Source organism: Epinephelus lanceolatus, chromosome 3, assembly GCF_041903045.1.
Source record: "Epinephelus lanceolatus isolate andai-2023 chromosome 3, ASM4190304v1, whole genome shotgun sequence".
Classification (NCBI taxonomy): domain Eukaryota; kingdom Metazoa; phylum Chordata; class Actinopteri; order Perciformes; family Serranidae; genus Epinephelus; species Epinephelus lanceolatus.
This window is the reverse complement of record NC_135736.1, coordinates 4,916,032-4,933,987: the sequence shown is the minus strand read 5'-3', so window position 1 is coordinate 4,933,987 and position 17,956 is coordinate 4,916,032. Positions and strand designations below refer to the sequence as shown.

The 17,956-nt window shown below is 39.7% G+C and overlaps 1 protein-coding gene across 1 annotated transcript in view; it reads left to right on the top strand.

Annotated features, from left to right (window-relative positions):
* Positions 1-702: 702 nt before the first annotated feature.
* Positions 703-17,956, top strand: part of frmpd1a (FERM and PDZ domain containing 1a) — a 79,692-nt gene continuing 62,438 nt past the window's right edge. The window contains exon 1 of the mRNA XM_033625214.2: positions 703-1,137. The gene's annotated coding sequence lies outside the window, so the exon portion shown is untranslated. The remainder of the gene's footprint in view (positions 1,138-17,956) is intronic.

Sequence of the window (17,956 nt, the reverse complement as noted above, 5' to 3'; positions counted from 1 at the left end):
TTTGCATTATAATAATTTATATAATAAGAACCTTAATACCCACCATCACCCACCCCTAGCTACAATATATTTGAGCATATAGTGCAGTGATACTCAACTTATTAACAATCTGGCCTGCAAATTGTTTTGTACTTTGAATGTAGGCTAAATAAGGTGCCAGAGTGCATAAAAAAGCATCAAAGATGCCCAGGCTGGGGTGTCGGTGGCTTAGTGGTAGAGCAGGCGCCCCATATATAAGGCTGTTGCCGCAGCGGCCCGGGCCCAGGCTAAGCTCTCAGTGTCCTTGTATATACTGATGAATAGCCTATTGTTAATGTTTGTTGATTAACTGGCCCCTAGCCTCCTGTCAATTTGCAGAAGAGGCCCCCAGGCAAAGCAAGCTGAGGATCCCTGCTGTAGTGAATAGCTCTAAATAGCAGTAAAATACTGACGCCGGTAGGAGGCGACACAGTTCAATAAACAGTGTTTCTATCTATCTATCTATCTATCTATCTATCTATCTATCTATTTAACATACTTGTACCACTTAATTGCATTTTTTTTGTGTGCGGTGCTAAAGCAAGGAAATGTATGAGTAGCATACTGTGTACATCAGCATTAGGTCTCGTGCGATGGCACGGATATACGGTTCTCGCGGTCTCACAGTCACGCACGCACGCGAGCACATGCATTACGATTCGGGTAGACACAAGCAGAGCGCGAGAGATGCAGGTGTGTAAACAACGGTGAGCTCGCGGTGTGTTTTCGTCTCCATTGTATGTCTTCTCTCTATGAAGCGAAGGACCTATCACCATCGAATCACTGTTAAAACTTTCTGCGCGCGCGCATGAGTGTAAGAGATAGAGAGAGAGAGAGAGAGAGAGAGAGAGAGAGAGGATTACCGTCGCCTAAACCGTGTGCGCCTCACTCGTCTCCACCTCGCGCGCTCACCTGCACTGGGACTTTATTGAAAAGCACCTTTCTATAAGAGCTCTCGCGCCGTGCTCCTCTTGCTGCCTAAACGCCAGGTGATATGGATTAAGCGACTTAGTGTCCGAGGAAGGTGCTGCGCTTTTTCGAAGTTGTTCCACCCCCAGGACGATGAGGACGGCTCGCGCTGCGCTCAGGGGGGATTAGAGTGGAGACACCCGCTACCCGGTAAGGTCTTTACACTTCATTATAATACAGCCAAGTAGACTGAACAACAATCAGGCATAAAGTGCCAAAAATAGATATCTGTCGATTGAAACTGTGTTTGTTTCCCCTCAGTGCCTCACTGCAAGCTAGCAGAGCAATTGACGGTGCTTAGTATGCCCCAATTGAGAAAAGTCATCTCAACATTTATCATTAAAGCCTTGTCAATACTTGGGCTTTATTGAGCAACCTATCGTCAGAGAGCACTCTACACAAGTAGTCCAGCTAGGAGTCCAGGTAAAGTTAGCACCCATTCACGACTTTACCTGTTTAAATCTACCTAAATCATATGATAAAGAATGGGTGTATATGGGGGGGAGGAGGCAGATTGATAAAAGGGATTTTTAAGATAAGAAACCTTCTGAGAGTGCAAGTGTAGAAATGACTGGAAGGTACTATCAGTGCCTCACAATGTCTTACTTGAGTCAACAGACTGAGGCATTCCCTGCTTCCCTCTAAACCAAATGACTCAGTCATTTTCTATATTCAACTTCTGCTAAAGAATTGATGAATAGACTAACAGTACGCAGTCTGTGGGAAATCAAAATGTGTTTTACTAATGCATCACTGCAACCAGGAACATGCACAACCGCACACTCAAACATGCACGTGCACACAGATACACACTACTACATGCATTTTACAGTGTTATGTTGCTCCAGATATTTTGCTGCATCATGCTTCAGCCTCCTGAAACACAGCACACTGTGTTGATGCTATTATAACATGCCAACGAGAGGCACAGTCTGCTGCTGTGTGTGTGGTTTGACCCCATCTGCATGTTAAATGTATGTGCCCACATCTGAGGATGTGACAGTGTGTACATGGATCTGTGTTTTAGAGGAGACGTGAATACAAAGCGAGCCCTGACACTTAGTGTAGAATTGAAACAGAAGAAGAAGAAGAAGAAGAAGAAGAAGAATATGAGGCTGGCTGCGTTCTAAAGGCCCTCCCTGGCTTTACTAATTTATGATGTTATTTTTAGGCTCGGCTACATTTTTGATGCTTCGTATTTGTCAAGTTTAATACTAAGCGAAAACTCAGGGTGTGTCTGTCAACCCCGAACTGTGTGCACACAAACATACAGTACACACACACACACACACACACCCACGACTGCATGCATTCAGACATACGTGTGTGGAGGTCCTTGTAAAGCCCTTTGGCACTGCATTATTAATAATGATAGTAAAGTTAATTGATATAGCACTTTTCAGAACTAATGTTTAAAAAGTGTTCAACATGAAACTGCAGACTGCTGAGCTTAAGCTTACCTGATGTAACCAGATCTCCCTCTGCTCCCTCTTCACAGTCAGCGCCTCAATTTGTTAAGATGTTAAGGCATCTGAAAATTAGAGGAATCTTAAAAAAAACTGTTAAAGCCACTAAACAAACAAACAAAAACCCTGACTTACCTGACTTATTATGATAAATTGGTGATTCAGAAACTAAAGCGGTTAGGAGGAACTTCTGTAATGAGGTCTAAAAGGTTTTAGGTCTACCCTAATCTCCTTTGCCATATAGCCAGCACTTTCAGCCAGTTTGGCTTCAGTCTGAAACGACTGATTAAAGGGTTTTCCGACAACAGCAGAAATAGTTCTTTAAGCGCTTTTAGTGCAGTAGGCCCATCAGAGGCTATCCATCAGTTCTTCTTGACGGAGACAGGCAATAAACTAATACCTGCCTGCTGATTCAGTTACCTTTCTTTTGTTTTCAGATTTAACCTCCACAAATTCTGATATGTTCAGGGGTGTTACTGGAATTACACACCTACCTATCAATCAATCAATCAATCAATCAATCAAACAATTTTATTTATAAAGCCCAATATGACAAATCACAATTTGCCTCACAGGGCTTTACAGCATACGACATCCCTCTGTCCTTAGGACCCTCACAGCTGATAAGGAAAAACTCCCCAAAAAAAACCCTTTAACAAGAGAAAAAACGGTAGAAAGCTCAGGAAGAGCAACTGAGGAGGGATCCCTCTTCCAGGACGGACAGACGTGCAATAGATGTCGTACAGAACAGATCAGCATAATAAATTAACAGTAATCCGTATGACACAAGGAGACAGAAAGAGAGACAGAGACAGAGAGAGATGCAGGACAGATGGTTATGACAGTAGCTTACAACAACATTAATGAAAGTAATAATATTATAATCAGAGTTGGGTCTAACGCGTTACAAAGTAACACGTTACAAAGTAGTAATAATGAGTAACCTAACATGTTAGTTTGCTGTTTGAGTAATCAAATACTTAAGTACATTTTCAAACAAGACATCAGTTACTTCCGTTACTTTTAAAACGCTGGTCCTTCAGCTCCGAAAAAGCAACGGCTGTCGTTTGGTTCTAATAACGGAGATAACGTTAAACCTATCAGTCTGAAAGAAGCCACGGAGCTTGTGGCTCGCCCCATGTTCGGAGAAATGCTGCCGTTGTCTACGGTGGAGTCTAAACAGGTGGAGTAGGACTCGCTGACAGACATATTTCAGACTCGGGACTTACATTATGCCTGGTACACGCTACACCCTGGTACTCACCAATTATCCCCGGTCGTCTTTCACGGCGTGTGTGATGTCATCGGGTTATTCTTGTCCTGTTTTTATTACTTTGACTATTATTTGAATCACTGCCAGAACTGTGTCTGTTCATGTGCCAACCGACATGTTGTTGTACTCACCTAAAACAGTCAGCATATGGCAGGAGCTACATTTGAAGCGCCATAAGTAAACTATCAAGCTACTGTATCTTCCACAGGAAGTTCTGACAAATGTTTCAGAATAAAAGTCTATTTAGAAAATGGAGGGATTCTCTCAGCCGAGGTTATAAGGGGCTTTTAATTTGAAACAAGTGTTGAGTTTGAAATGACGGTGCGATATGTTAACTTTACAAAGACAACGGAGCGGATTAAAAGTAAATATATAAACACACAAAGGGATTAATAAATAACGGACCGTCTATAATGTAGTTTGTTTCAAATGAAGCTGGGAGCCTCTGCAGTTGTGGTGAGTAAAAGCCCCGCCGCTATTTGTTAATGTTATTACTTTATATCCGACCGTGAGGATGTACCATTGTTTGCTAGCTTGATGCTAATGACAGTAACGTTAACTCAGCGGGTTGAAAAAGTGCCTCTGCTGTTTCACACCATCATTTCCCCTTTTACTCTGTGTGGTAACATCCCTAGAGGAAATATTAAAAACGCTGTCTACGTCTACGGCAGCAGATCGATCTGTGTTTCTACTGGTCAAAGTGACGGCTGTGATGGGAGAATTGGATCTCAGTGAAGGGCAAGTGGTCCATAACGTTAATTTTGGAGACAAAAAAATGTAGGCTTAGCGCCCTGTGGTCCATTGCCCAATAGGAAGTGTAGAATACTCAAAAGTACTTTAAAAGTGCTTGAGTTACTATTCTCAGGAAGTAACGTTGGAAGTACTTTAAAAGTGCTTGAGTTACTTTACTCAGGGAGTAACGCAGTAAAGTAACTGGTTACTTTTTTAGAAAGTAACTCAGTAACGTACTTTGATTACTTTTAAAGTAACCCTTACCCAACAGTGATTATAATTATAGTTCTGGCTACTGTGGTACAATATGTTGAAAGTATATATTAATATATGATAGTATACATATGTGACAATAATCATATGTGTATAATAACAGTAGAAGTATGACTAATGATGACAGCAACAGCAGGAGGCATCTGGCAGGACCACGGCAGCAGCACAACCACACACGTCACACTATCCAGGCACCGCTGCAATACAAGTTAACCTGATAGACAGTGGAGCACAAAGGCTCCGGAGAAGAAGCCGAGTTAGTGACATCCAGAATGGCCAAGTTAGCAAGATCCAGTAATAGGACACGAGAGAGCGAGAGAGAAAGAGAGAGAGAGAGAGAGAGAGAGTGGAGGAGAGAAGGTGCCCGGTGTATTATAGGGGGTCCTCCGGCAGACTCGGCCTAAGTCAGCCTAACTAGGGGCTGGTCCAAGGCAAGCCTGAGCCAGCCCTAACTATAAGCTTTATCAAAGAGGAAAGTCTTAAGTCTAGTCTTAAATGTGGAGATGGTGTCTGCCTCCCGGACTGTAACAGGAAGATGATTCCACAGGAGAGGAGCCTGATAGCTGAAGGCTCTGGCTCCTGATCTACTTTTGGAGACTTTTGTGACCACGAGTAACCCCGCATTCTCCGAGCGCAGTGTTCTGGTGGGATAATATGGCACTATGAGCTCTCTAAGATATGATGGAGCTTGACCATTTAGAGCTTTATAAGTTAACAGTAGGATTTTAAATTCAATTCTGGATTTTACAGGGACCCAGTGCAGAGAAGCTAAAACAGGAGAAATATGATCTCGTTTCTTAGTGAGCTTGAACGGCCCCATGGTGCTTGTCTCTGTCCTCAGTCCCTACATTTGTGCTCCTGCAAAGAGTAAACTTAGCTATTAGCGGGTTGGGTGGTTAATTAAGGTGTATTTTGAGCATCCCATGCATTTAAATCCACTCCTGATGCTACTAAATATGACTGCTCCTATGGTGTTGACTCTCTTCAGAAGGTCCTCCACTTCGAAACACAAGATTTTATTTAATGTGTGGGGTCGTCCACCCTATTTAAACTTGTGGTTTCTCTTAACTTTTCTTCTTCTTAGTAGTGTCATGCCCTTTAATGGGGATTTGGGGGGCGTTTACCAATGCTAATTAGTAGGGGTGGGGGAAATAATAGATTCTTAGATGCATCGCAAAGTGGACATGGGAAATTTGGCATCAATTCACAAATTTCAATAATATATTATTGAAATGTTTATTAATAATGTGATGTTGATGGAATAAGAGAGCAGAACTCAACCAAGGGCAGAGCAGTCTCATGGCATGCACTAGAGTTAACTTGTAATTTATCTTCACAAAGGGCAGCAGCTGCAAGCTTGTTTTAATTTAATGTCTAAATACTTACATTTGCTAGGCGAATGTGAAGTATATTGTTAATACTGTTTACGCCATCAACCAGAGATGACCTTTGATTAATGCAGCAGTAACATTAACAAATTAAGCAGACTGACCAACATACACTACAGCATTGAACATATTAAGCCACCTCTGTGACGAAGAAGAAAATGACTCTCTGCTCAGTCTGTTTAACCTCAAAAACACCTTTGCCCGGCCTGCTCAGCATCTTTCCTGGAGCAGAAGGTGCCTCAGAGAAGCCTCTCCCCACTGCTGGAGACGTTAAAACAAAACCGCAGAGCATGCCGCCTCCCCCTTATTTTGTTATTTTAATACAGGCACAGACTCCAAGATGCTTTCATATGAATTAATTAATTAATTAATGCAGTTAATTTATAAAACCATTCAAACCATTTATTATACAACAGTATGTGAATAGCAAACTATTTCTGGTATTCACCCTCCTTGCTACAATAAATAGCCCATAAAGCATAGGAATTTGAACTACTATTACTATACTACTATACCGAAGCTATCGCAAAATAAAGTTTCATAACACTGCATTTATTCTAAGCTTAATTTAACCAAGGAATGGAGCAAACATGCACAGAAAGAAAATATCAGTGCCTTGCTGAAGGGCACCTTAGCAGTGCCGGGGGTGAACTGGCCCATCTCCAGCTATCAGTCCATGCTCCATACTTGGAACTGGCCACCTTGTGGTTCCCAAGCCAAGTCCCCATAGACTCCTGCCCTATTTATTAAATGTTTACACCAACCCTTTCAACTGGACTGAAACTCCTTACAGTCAGGCTGGATCAGGACAGTCTCTTCTGATTGAGGTGGTTACATGAGTTATTTTTTATTGCAATTGGGCTATTATTCTGATTATTAGTGGAATATTAGGGTTCATGAGAATGAACCTGTTGAAAGACTTGATGCCTTTGATGCCCGCCTCTCTCTTCTGTCTCTCTCAGTTTGAGAAGACAGATATCTCCTTAACAGGATGGAACTTAAAAGGTTCATGATCTAAAGCTGTTTTGTTTAAGCACTTTACAAAAGCGTTTGTGAACTGAAAGAATAGAAATGGGGTTTTCAACTCGAGTAAATATGATAGCACCAGTGACCTTGTATCCTATTTTCATATTTACCATAAACACCCATTTGCCTTATTGACTGAGTGGAGATCGAAGATAAATGTGTTCTCTGAATCAAAGCCAAACTTTGGCTTCCAGAGTGTAAACACTCTACAGTATAAATTGCAATGAAATGTTAATCAGCTAATGAAAGAAATACAACATATCATTAAAACCTTCACTCTGTCTGGCACTGCAAAAAAAAATCTAGAGAAATCTCTGTCAAACTTTGTCCCAGGGAAATAACTTTAGTGTAGATAACATGTACTGTAATTCACCTGTTAGCATGTGTGACTTAAAAGACACACAACCATAGTTACAGTGTCAGCCAAACACTGTCTGTGTCAATTATGATAGGTGTTTACCTGAAAAGGTCATTAGGGCACAAGGATTGTGTGTGTGTGTGTGTGTGTGTGTGTGTCTGACTGTGGTGTGAGCTGCTAAGTGGATTATGTCCTCTCTCTGCTGTCCTTTGTGAGCATGTAACTTAACAGATTTGCACCAACCATTCGTAGCCATGGTCTGCTGAATAATGAATCCCACATCATCATAAGTTGCCTATCAGCATAAGTGATGCCCCCTGAACACTATATTAGGGCAGGTGTTGTGCCGTGTGCAAATGCTCTGGCACATGCCCAAGAATTGGAGACATGGCACCAAGAAAAGGCTGTAAAAGAAGAACATCTGCAGTAGTGAAGCAAGTCAAGTCAAACTTTATTCATAGAACACATTTAATAACAACCGTAGTTGACCAAAGTGCTGAGCAGGCACAAAATTCAAGTTTTGAATAGGCACAAAATATCAAAATGGATCAATACAAACAACAATAATAACATCAGAAAAAATAAATGTCTTAGAGAAGAAATTGCAGCACAACAGAGGCTGAGGCATAACAAAAGTTGAAGCTGATTAAGGTGTCATCCTAAGATTACGCAGTGACTTAAAGGTGTCTATAGAGTTTAGGAGCAGCCACCGCACCATCACTGCTGTTTTTGAGTCTGCTTCTGGGAACATCTAGAAGCGTTTGATTGGTTGACCTGGGGGATATTCCAGAAAGCGGGTTTAGTCAAAACTCTGAGTATGTTAACCCTGAAATGAGGGGAACTCTTTTCAGTTTCAGACAGAGAGGTAAATCAAACTCTGAGTCAGTCACCATGGCAACTGACTCTGTGAACCCAACCTGTTCGCTGGCAGGTTTTCTGTAAGAAACCCTAAGTTCACTCTGTCTCCTCCCTACTGCTGAGCCTGAAGCAAGCTGGCAGACAGACATGGGTTGTCCGTATGTAGGAAATCTGATCGATATCGAGGCAGAATTAATTCACAATTAAGAGGATCTTCAGAACCCGTTTAGATGTGCTATCATTCCCCAATGAATATCTGTTTGAATCGTACCGTTTTTCATTAGACTCAATCATTTACCTGCTACACATATCAAATCTGACACACCGCGGATGTGAGCTCTCATCAGAGCAAATGTTGTGCATCGTGGTACGTTTTTTTTTTTTTGCCAATGGTAGCTTTTTATATGATATTGGTGATGTTTTGCTGCCTCTGCCTTCTTTCTGTTGGCTGAGTAGAACTCTAATGTTACTAAGCAGGATATTAGGCAAGAGGACATTAAAGTTGAAACAGTATTCTTTTGGGTGTTTAAATTACTAGTGGCCTACGGATGAATGGATGAAAATGGTGAAATATTATGTCAATGAACATGTGAACCATGTAAAATCCTAATAAAAAGAGAATTGAAAAAAGATAAATTACTAGTGGCCTACAGTGCATAATGAAATAGCCAATGAGGTTATTTAAGCTACTTTGTTCGATAAATCAAATATGAATAAAGCTAAAGAAAGGTACAGTCATGGCCAAGTCAAATATGCCTTACCTGTTTGAATAACGTTTTTATATTTCATTTTAAGCTGCTTCCAAGTGCGTTTTTTCCCCTATGAGATTGCACCTATATGAAAATCAGATTTTATTACAAACCACTCCACCACTTTTTCACCTGTATGCTACAATTTCAATTTAGTGTGGTTAAATGTTAAATAAATGGACTAGTGCATTTAAACTTGGGCGTTGATTCGGGCAGCAGTTTTCTCCCATGCTGCTCTCTCTCCTTGGCAGCTTTAGTGGTGTTACTTTATTTATGAAATATATGCTCATATTTGCTGCAGGCATTCATGAGCACCTCCAATTCCACAAGTGTAAAATAAGAAAATAAGCTTTTTCTCTCCGGATGCCATGTTGAATCGAGGTATTGGGGCTCCATTGATGATGGCTTTTTATTGTGGTTGTGCACGCGTTTAACTCAAGGTGTACCTACTCAAAGTTGATTGAACTAATTCAAATCAGATGTTCTGGAGCTTCCCATCTCAGGGTAAGTCAACTCAGAGTTCAGGATTAGACTCAGAGTTTGTTGAACCTCCTACCTGAAATACCCCCCTGAAATACATACCTCAAACAACATACTGTTAACCCTATGGGCCCAAACGACACATTGTGTGTCCAAATTCACACCTGTTCTTCTCTATTGATTTTCTCCGCGACCTTGCGTCATAGCAAGACACCACGCATATCACGTGAAACAGCGAAAATTGTAGCTTTCCTACAAGGCCAAGCACTTGCCAGTAGTCCAATGTTTTCACAGCGAAAAAAAATGATAAACTTACACTAAAATCATGAATAACAGAGCTTTCATACAGCTCTGCACACACATTGCTCTTGGATGGATTACTCGCGAACGCAGGCTCGCACAGAAATGCCACACATATCACATGAAAGCGCAGGAGCAGAGCTTTCCACTGACACCACACACATCATTGTGCTGTCATCCCATCACGCTATAAATACAGATCAAGTGTCTACAAAATAAAAACCGACGAATTTCTTTACAACCAATTATACAGATCTTGTTATCAGTCACTTCATATAGTGAGGAATATCGTATCTTACCACGTCTTAGGCTTGCGTGTGTTTCTCCCTGTCTATCCACACTTGTAGTCCGGCTTTCAAGATGAAAATATCTTCATATTGTCCAGTTGACACTCCATCAAACTTTGTATGACAAGACCAGCCACTTCACCTTTGCGCACCCAGAAAACTGTAGCCTAATTATGCATGCTGACAGGGCCGTAGTCACCATATACATTGAGGGGGATATGTGTTCCCCCCCAATGCCCAAAATGCCCCCCAATATATAACTGAAACTGAAAAACAACAACAAATTTTGTTTACTGCAAACAAAGTGGCAAATATTATCTTGGAGGACATCATTGCACTTGGTTGACTATTTTTCTATGATCTTAGATGTAAATATTGCATGTTTCTTTCAGATAAAACACATTTTTGACTTGTGAATGAGTCAATGGAATTTCTTGCAATAATGAAAAAATACTGGCAATCATGTCCGCCTGGCACAAACCACATGTTTTGGACAGCTGTGAAGTGACAGAATGTCCCAGCATCATGGTTCTTATATTGCCAGATTCCAGAGAGTCTCCCCTCTTCATATATGGCAGAATATGTCTTTTTCCAACTTGTGATGGTGAGATACATGTCAAAATGTAAGAATTTAGTCACATGGATTTGTTTTTTTCATTGATATAAAAATGAATATAAAATACAGGCACATAGAAGGACATGAAATGATGGCAAATCTGGATAGCCCACATTGTCCTGAAAAAAACAAGATATAGCATGTGTATGTAGCCTTTATAATGACTGTGATATGAGCTTAGAAGTAAAGGCAGTAAAAATACCCCAAAAAACGCCTAGGGCCCATAGGGTTAAATAAACCTACAGTTTTATCAAATTTGCTGGAACACATTTTAATCAGGAGACAGAAGAATGAAATAAAGATAATGTTCAATATGTAATATGAGTGTACAGATTAACAGATGATTTTTGCTGATTAACAAAAGTTTTCAGCGCTTGGACACCAGAGGAGATTTCTGTGATGCTACATTGTAAAAATACTCTGTTACTTTAGTCCTGCAATAAAAATTACTTAGAGAGATTTTCAACCAGCTTTGTATCATAACTTTTTTCAGAAACATGTTTAAGTTACTGTTAAACTGTAATATAAGATTGTTTGTTACCAGCCAGCCGCTATTGTGTCAAATGGAGGAGTTTGACTACGTCAGCCACCAACGGAAGCGTTTAGTGGTCCAGTGCGGCGCAATGCATTCTGGTAGTTGTAGGTTCTCTACCTTAAGCAAATGCCACAGTCCTTTTTCTGTTTTCTTTGGTCATGCAGCACCAGTTTCAAAAGTATTTGTGTCTTTTTGTGACCAACATTTCAGCAGTGAAATACTTTTTAAGTAAAAGAATGTAAGCACACTCAGGAAAATTTCTTACAGAATTAAGTACTCAATGCAGAAAAATTTATTTAAAATGTTAGTATCATTAAAATAATTAAAAGGAAAAGCAGCAAGTCCTTATATTTGAGATGTTGGAACCATGAAATGTTTTTGCATTAAGAATGACTTAAATTATTATTAAAATAGCTGCCTCTTTTTTATCAGCTGACTAATCGTTTCAGCTGCAGTTGTATATTTGACTACACTTTCTATGAAGACCACATCTATAATCCATTATAAGGCCATTCATGGGGAATTGTAATGCATTTATAATGCTATATGACTGCGCTCATAAACACACGTAATGCTACCTGATGCACTATTTCAGCAGTCATAAAACATTATAGATGTGACTTACAATGAATTATAAGTGTCTTATGGATGCTCCTGACAAGTTATAAACTGGAGGTTGACTGATGGAGCTTATGATGCATTATGAACACCTATATTCACTCATACACACTTTGACAATCAGCTGTAGTAAGTACTCATAGTATGTTGTAACAGTCCATGCAGTATTGTAAGTAATCGCGTTACGTGAACTACATATTGATGTATCTATATCTATATAGATATCTGTATGTATAATAATGCATGCTTCATCATAACGTTTCATTGTTGGTGCTAAGTAGAGTATGATGCATTTTCATGCATTTAAAAAAAATCTAGAAGGCATCATACATGATTAATGTCTATCATAAAGTAGAATCCTTTGAAAATAATTATAGAAGACTAAAGTCTAGAACAAAGGAAACACTTCGCACATCTATTAAACAAGACAGGTGCGTTGGAGAGAGAAGACCAAAAAGTTGCAAAAGGACTCCCGCACACTGTCTAACTTGCAATATATAATTTATTTGTTACGTTTCGGTACTAGACCTTCATCAGACATTCATCGGGATTCAGCGGTCTGATATTACTGTGTAATGACACCGTTGCTATGTAGCCCAGCGTTGCTAGGGACGCTGCCCTGCAACACTGCAGCTGTCAAACAACTTCTGAGGGAAAAAACAAACAGAAATGGCTGATTTTAACATTTCTTTTAACTTATTTGGAGAGTAGCTCCAAGGATTTAGAGGAATGGGATGCCGCTGAAGAAAAAGAAATGGAGAAGGAAAGAAAAAAATCAAGCGAAACACGGCACAAGGAACTGACACCCGAAGAGCTTCAAGTGATAGAGGAGGAGGAGAAAGATGAGATAAATACAAAAAAGACAACAAAATGGGCTACTGTACTATACTGTACTGTAGGCTACTACTACTACTACTATACTGACGGACTTTCTCTGCCAAAAACAATAGAACACGGATTTGAAGACACACTCGGCAGTCATGCTTAATGACATTTTATGTGAGTTTTATGCCTCGGTTCAGTCCACTAAGCCTGGGTGAGTACAAAACTTTCACCAAAAGTTGTCGAATCTGGTCAGGTCTAATGCACTTCGCGGAGGCAGACAACATTATTTATTTAACTGATAATTAGCCATGTAATAAGCGGGATAATGTATAATGATCTGGTGAATACTGGGAAAATAACTCCCTTCAGGGGAATATATCCCTGTCAGGAGTTATTTTCCCAGTATTCACCAGCTCATTATACATTATCCCTTACCTAACTAACGTTAGCTAACCACTGTCCCCATCCCAAACAAGGTTTGCCTACTTGTAAGCTAATGTTAGCTACTTGAATGTTTGCTATTAGTCTACAAGCAAACCATACTTTTTAGCTGAGGATTTCTGGCTTCACTCCTGTAAATGGTTACATGATGGGAATTTTTAAGTTAGTATTAGTAACAGTTAATCTTTAGTTAAAACATGTGGTTAGCTTGTAGGCTAATAGCAAACATTCCAGTAGCTAACGTTAGCTTGCAAATGACCTCTATGGTGGTTAGTTTGCTAGCTACAGCATACTTACAGGGGATTTTGAGGGCTGCAGCAAATTTTGTCCACTCAGAAAGGCTTTCCTGTTCACTCCACAACTCCTCTTCCACAGTCCAAAATATATGACACAGTCATTTCAGTGGCATTGCCAGTCAGCATTATATCAGAGCATATTCCACTTGGTCCTGCCTTATTTTGCTGTGATTGACCGGTACTACTACGGCTCATACACATTCCCAGTTTTCCTCCTCAGTTGTTTGAACTGTTTCAAGCTGCATATTTAGCTACATTTGTCTGAGAATGTGGGAAAGAAGGACAAAGGGGGGCTGTCAACAGGAGTGTTGTGAGGACATGTCAAATGAGAGAGTGGAGAATGAAAGAAGTGGACAGACATTGCTGCAGCCTCCGAAATCCCCAGAAAGTATTCTATCCACCTTATTTTTCACGGAAACACGGAGGCAAAACAGAACGCAGCCAGCTTCCGTTTTTTTGTGCGACACTTCCGGTCCAGCACTCTTACCACTGTGTAAATGTGAATCGCCTTGTTGTTTACCTTGCTGAGTTTATGTATATATCACATTTTTCACGTCACTATATCATCGTTTAGACTAATCTGATGTTTGTAAAGTCTTTAAACACAATGACTGAACAAACATTAGTATTTTCTCTGTGTGTAATTAATAACATGGTTATCGTAGATTAGCTGGGCTAACCGTTAGCTGTTAGCCGTTAGCCGTGTCTGTAATAACTCACTAAACTCACAAAGTGGCCCGTGAAAAAAATATTTTCTCCAGCGGATGTCTTAGTTACAACATGATTGAGCTAACTGGAATAGTTTCATGTCGTATCCGACAACGGGAGGCTTTTAACGGATGATGATCCTGATGTTAGCTTTGCTGCTAGTGTTAACGTTAGCTGTCCCTGTCAGCTGCAGCCACTGATACTTTCTAGACATCGTGATTTCCCAAAACTGAATAAATACCACACATAGCAACACAAAACTGCTTTGCTAGCTCAATCATGTTGTAACGGCTGGGTAGTTGATGCGTACATGCTGATTCAGGTGCTATCAGAGCCGATCCGCGCATCACTATGGCTTAATGATCAACTCAGTCAGTTAAAACAACCCGTCCTGTGTTAGGAGTGTATGTCGCTGACAGAGAGAAAGAAAGAAAAGGGAAAAAAAGATAGAAAAGCAGCGTACACCTCACATATTTATTTCTCACAGTTGCGCACACATTTGGCTGGCATGCAGAAGCACTGTCTGTGTGTCGAGGGTGCGAGCCGCAGCTTCAGCTGCTCAGGTAGAGAGGCTGTGTAGCCCGGTGTGTTTTTTCACTGATTCGGTTCTGCAGGTTCTCTGCTGGTACACTGGAGACGGGGATCAAGCAGTTTGTCTCACTAGGGATAGATTGTGCTTTTTTGGTTCATAGTTTATGATTGACGTGCGATTTATTCGCGTTTAGAGGGAATAAATTTCCGTTATAACGGAAACGTGGACACAGTTATCTATACAAAATACACAGACTAACTAACTAACTGATTGACTAACATAAACAACTGAAAATTGAAAAAAAATTAGCTTGCACCGTTAGCTCCGGTAAGGGAAAGCATGAGGGAAAGCGGCTGACCGGAAGTCACGCACAAAAAAACGGAAGTTGGTCACTACTATTTCCGCGTTTGAAAATAAGGTGGATATGATAGCTAACTGGCTAACCACTGTAGGGCTACTTGCAAGCAAATGTTAGCTACTGGAATGTTTGCTAGTAGCCTACAAGCTGACTGTATGTTTCAGCTGCTAGCTTCAGAAATTATATTGTGTTATCATTTATGACTAAAGCAAGAACTCTTCAGTTGAAATGTACGGTTAGCTCCTGGGCTGTTAGCTTACAAGCAGCCGTGTTCGAAGTGGTGAAAAATGGTTAGTTAGCTAGCTAGCTTTATTATATAGCATACTCCCTGGGATTTTATGGGGTGCAACAATGTCTGTCCACTTTTTCTTTATTTTTAAAGCTAACAATCTTGCAAATAGTGACTCTGCAAGGTCTTTGCAAAATCTTCTTCTGTAAAACCTCTCTGACTTTGTGACACATTGTCTTTAGATGTGAGAGGGTGTCAGACTTTAGTCTTTTAAAATTATTTTCAAAGTATTCTAGTTTATGATAGACATTAATCACTTATATGACATTTTTTAATGAAAATGCATTAACACCAACAATGAAACGTTATGATGAAGCATGCATTATTATACATCATACTTCACTTTACTTGACACTTACCATGATAACTTATGATACTGCATGGACTATTATAACATACTATGAGTACTTACTACAGTTGATTGTTGAGGCATGTACAGGTGAGTATCGGTAATCATAATGCATTAAAAGCCCCATTAGTCAACCTCTAGTTTCTAACTTGTCAGGAGCATCCATAAGACACTTATAATTCATTGTAAGTGACATCTATAATGTTTAATGACTGCTGATATAGTGCATCAGGAAGCATTATGTGTGTTTATGAACGCAGTCATTGAGCATAAAAATCAATAAATAAGAGCAATAAAAAAGTACAATATTTCTATTCTGAAGTGGTGTGATGTAGAAGCAGAAAGTGACATGAGATTAAGATAATCAAGTACAGCAGAAGTACATCAGAGTTGTACTTAAGTACAGCACTTGAGTAAATGTATGTAGTTACTTTCCTCCACTGGTCAGCAGAGGGACACAGTAACTGAAATTGAAAGATTGGGATTTATGGACCAAGTATAGTAGTCTTTCTGCTATGCTAGTCTTAATGATACAATCATTATGATTAGGGGTGGGATCTCTAGGCGCCTCACGATTAGATTCAATTCCGATTCTGAAGGCAACGATTTCGATTATAAAATGATTCTCGATTATAAAACCAGCCAATAAGAAAATTTACACTAGATATTGAAAAACATTATTGTAATAAAGTTGGGAATACATATCCAGTGCATACAAACTGTATTACTTACTGTGGTTGAGATTACTACACTCCACCGGTCCATCCTCCTCATCCACAAATCTCAATCCCTCGTCGACCTCCTCGACATTTCTCCTCCAGTATTTACAAAACTATAACTGACTATAACTATCTATGAACTATTAAAACACGAACTATTGTTAAAAAAAAAGACAAATGGTGGCAAAACTATGAACTATGGTAAAAACACAACAAAAAAACACTCAGAAACACGGCATAAAAAAAACTCAAAAGCTCTCAAAAAACCACAAATACTATTATTTACAACACTAAATATTATTTACAAAGAAAACACCACCAAAACTCCACTAAAACACCACTAAATCACTCAAACTTGCTCTCTTCTCGTCAGCTGTCACTCTCCTCCTGCTGTGCTCACTTCCCTCCCTTTCTCCACAGGTAATGATGTCTTTACCGTAATGTATATACGTATATCACTAGAAAGCTCCGCTTCTCAGCTTTCAGAATCCGTTGGAATTATGTCAATAGCGTGAATGGTTTTCCACATTGATGCTCGCATCGTTCAAGACAGAATCTCGATGCATCTAGAAATCGATTTTTTTCCCCACCCCTAATTATGATTAGCCTACTCTAAAACAAAATAATCTGCATTTTGTTATATTCCTCAAATTTGAAACTTGTATTTCCTCGTTTTGAACAATTAGTGGACTGTGAAAATGAGAGTTTTTTTTTCTTATCTTGGCAAGAGTGCTCTCGAGCACTCGTAAAATATTATTTTCTGTAAGAAAAGAGAAAAAAAAAGAAAACACTGGTGAATCCCAAAAATTAATGAGTGCCAACAAAATCTTGGATACAGACAAGAATAAGAGAAAAATTGTTTGTATAATGCTTACTGCATGAGGTGAGCGAGAGCATTAAGTCATACATGCAGTGTGAAAGAGGCTAACAGAGGCTGGGTGATTTACCCAGTAATACCACTTTTACATTTGCGGTCAAATGTAAACATTTGAAAACCGAAGGTCTTTCCCAGAAGAAGTGGAATTTATATGTAAGGCAACTCAGACAGAAATCTGAGATTTCTGATGGTTTCTGTTTGTTTGCTATTGTTCAACTAGACACAAGCAGACCCAATGACAGCAAAGACAGGTAAAAATTAATTAATTAATTAAAAAAAATAGCACAGACTACTGTGCTGCGTTGTATTGCTTGTAGCTTTATTTTCATGTAAGTATCCTGATAAGCAAGCCTAAATCCTTAAAGTGAGCAGATGTGGCATACCTTGTTCAGAAACCCAAACAGAGGAACGTGTGTATGATTGGTGTGTTTCATCCAAACAGATGCTATACTGTGTTTTTAGCTCAATACTGGAATTCTTACTTTGTGACTCTTTATAACAGCTGATGCATGTTTTGGGTACTGTATTTAGCTGAAAACATAAACCATCCATACCCTAACCCTCTGATATTATGACATTATCTAGGAGTCCCCTGTGTTGACTTGTTTATATATGT